The following is a 3,334-nucleotide window of genomic DNA, read 5'->3' as shown; positions in this document are numbered from 1 at the left end:
GGTGGGGGGGGGGGGTGTCCCTGCTGCAGCTGACGAGCTGCTAAACCTCTGCCTTCAGCCTGAAAAATGTAAAAGCTGTCAGGAGAACTAGAAATCTTCCCACATCGCTCCCGCGATGCCCTCCCGCCCGTCCCCAGGGTGGGTACAGGCACGACCCAGCTGTGCTCAGCCCTGGGGGTCCCTGGGGAAATACCCCCACCACCCCCCCGGAGCATCCCAGAGCATCCAGATGGGGGGTGCTCCTTGGGAGACACAAGCTGGAGAGCTGGAAGGAAAGAAAAAGAAGGGGGAAAAAAAAAAAAGTGGCTGTACTCATGTTTTGCTAATCTAATTAGTCAAAAGAAACATCATTAATGCTCTGCGTGTCTAATTGATTAACATTCCCACTAAGCACAAGGTTGCTCTCATTAGCGGAGCTTCGGAGCTGTGAATGCCGTTTTGCCTGAAGTTGCAAATATGTTGTATATCTGGAAGGCGCATCTCATTTCTGCCTTTGTAAAATACTTAGCATTTTTATGTGACTATTAGTGAAGAGGGGAAAGGGAGAAGATAAATTACAGAATAAGCAGAGAGTCTTAGAAAGTGAGGGTTTGTTATTTTTCCTGCCTCATTAGCACTAAAGGGGAACAAGTTTTGTTTTTCCTGTCCTGTAACAATTGTAAATATTTTCCATTCTGCGTGGCAAAAAAATACTAATCTTTGGGGCATCAGTGAGCTGAAAACCTGAGAACACACAACTCATTTTCATCAAAAGCAGATGTCTAACTTATCATTTTGCATTTATTTTTTTCTGTTTCATAAATATCTAAATGAAAATTCATTTTTTGCCTAGATTAGGAACTTGCGGTTCCTAAAAGGATAAATGTGAGGTGATTTAAGTCTCTTGCTGATGTCTAAGACACGGGTGCCTGCAGCGCCAGCCTGCCCTCCTCCGTGCTGGCCGAGCAGTGGGTATTCCTGGGACATGACACACCTCGGGCAAAGCCTGGCATGAAAATGACTTCCTGCTGTAGGATGAGATGACTTCTTTTTTTTTGCTGACTATGGAGATGACTGGTTTACATGCAGATTTCTACATCAGAGAGATGGAATTTTGGTCTGAAATAACCTCAGCCTTTTCACAGTGGGGTTGGGTGCTTTTTCTACCTTGGAACAGGGAACACTGACGCTATCCCATCCTATCCCATCCCATCCCATCCTATCCCATCCCATCCCATCCTATCCCATCCCATCCCATCCTATCCCATCCCATCCCATCCTATCCCATCCCATCCCATCCTATCCCATCCCATCCCATCCTATCCCATCCCATCCCATCCTATCCCATCCCATCCCATCCTATCCCATCCCATCCCATCCTATCCCATCCCATCCCATCCTATCCCATCCCATCCCATTCCATCCCATCCCATCCCACCCTATCCCATGCCACCCCATCCCATGCCACCCCACCCCATGCCACCCCATGGTGTATTCGGCGTCTGTTCCAGCAGACGGCAGAAGCCGTCCCTGTTTCGCACATCTCCTTGTCCCAGATCACAGCTGAGCCCCTCTAGCCGGGCAGGCTGTTCTTAGAAGCAGATTAATCAGACTGATTCCATCGCTATTCGACAACAACCCCGGCTTTTCTTCTTTGATGTCTTTCCCACCGTCATTTTCATGGGCACCAAACGCACAGGCAATGGGGGAATTCGCAGCAGGTTTCCCGAATGCTCCTTGCTACCACCAGCAAGCTCTGCCCTGCCTGTCCCGGGGCTGCGTTTTCCTGGGAATCCTTTGCCACAGCCCTGCTTCCCCTTGCTGGGTCTGACACACACCGGCCAGAGCGGTTTTCCAGGCTTCAGCAGCTGCTTTTAGTGCAGGAATAGAAATTTAATTATATTTAATATTGATAGGACAAGCGGGAATGGCTTCAAACTGGAAGAGGGGAGATTGAGATGAGATCTGAGGAAGAAATATTTCCCTGTGAGGGTGGTGATCCCCTGGGGCAGGTTGCCCCGAGAAGCTGTGGCTGCCCCATCCCTGGAGGTGTTCAAGGCCAGGTTGGACGGGGCTTGGAGCAACCTGGGCTGGTGGGAGGTGTCCCTGCCCAGGGCAGGGGGGTGGCACTGGATGATCGTCAAAGTCCCTTCCAACCCAAACCATTCTGTGATATCATCAAATTTATTCCTTTTGCCAGTGACAAAATGCAAATTCTGGTCACATTTTCCCTTTTCCTCATCCTGCCAGTGGGATGAGAAAGGTTATTATAAAAATATTAAGAGCTCCAGACTTCCTTAGGGAACGTGCTTATAAATAAGTTTAATATTAGGAGGGTCTAAACTTGCAGGTAAGCAGCTTGAGAGACTGGGGTTTTTTTTCTGGCTACGTCACCCTGTTACCCAGAGGACCGTAGCTGTACCTACCTGGTCCAGTTTTCCCCAGTAGCAGAAAACAGCCGAGAAGCTACACGTGGCCCATCTGAGCCCAGTCAGGGCAAATAAAAGCCCAGAGCAGGGCAAGAAATACAAACCCCTCCATAATCGTGGCACGGCATTGCCTCGCCTGGTCGTGTTTGGTCTCATCCTCGGGAACGGTGACAAATCCCATGTGAATGTGGGTCAGGCAGGGACAGTGACAAACGAGCGGCACAGGCTGTGTGTGCTTCAGCTGCCCCTCGCAGCCAGCCCCTCGCCAGCTTGTGAAAAATGGGTTTATTCTTCAGGAATGTATGTTTAAAAAAAATTGCAAAGCAGATTAATGCAACCGGTTGAGTTTTATACTTCTCTCTCACATAATTGTTGTTGAGTTTTGTTTCTGTTTCTTTGAGGTGGAAAAAAAAGTTACTTCCAAGAAGCATTTGGAAATAATTGTATTTACAGAAGTATTTTTGCATTCATGGGCTCTCGGGGAAGGCAGTGGGAAAGGCACCAGGACTGGGCACGTTGTGATCTGACTCACAGATAAACTGCTCAATGGATGCACTTCCCAGGCTGCTGCTACTTTAGTTTGGCATTGGTTTATTTTTTTTTTTTTCCTTTTATTTTGCACATTTCCCCATCAACGCCCTCCTTCCTGGCAGCGCCCACGCTTTTCGTTTCAGCGGGACAGAGAAACCAAAGGATCAACAGGTCAAAGAAAGATCCCGTGGCAAACGCCGCCCCGTGCTGGGATGCAGCTGCGTCTTATTGAAGTTTATTCTTTCTTTTTTCTGGCTCCTCATTCCCAAAAATGATGGAGCTCCTCACAGCGAAACCCAGAGCTGGGAAAACAGCTTTCCTACCTGGATAAGGAGCGTAGTTAGTGTGATAGGAGATGGGGACAGATGGGGTTCAAACAGCATCTTTGGGATTTG

Source organism: Charadrius vociferus, unplaced genomic scaffold (assembly GCF_000708025.1).
Source record: "Charadrius vociferus isolate BGI_N301 unplaced genomic scaffold, ASM70802v2 scaffold259, whole genome shotgun sequence".
In the NCBI taxonomy this organism is placed as follows: domain Eukaryota; kingdom Metazoa; phylum Chordata; class Aves; order Charadriiformes; family Charadriidae; genus Charadrius; species Charadrius vociferus.
The sequence above is the reverse complement of the archived record's forward strand: the minus strand, read 5'-3'. Positions refer to the sequence as shown.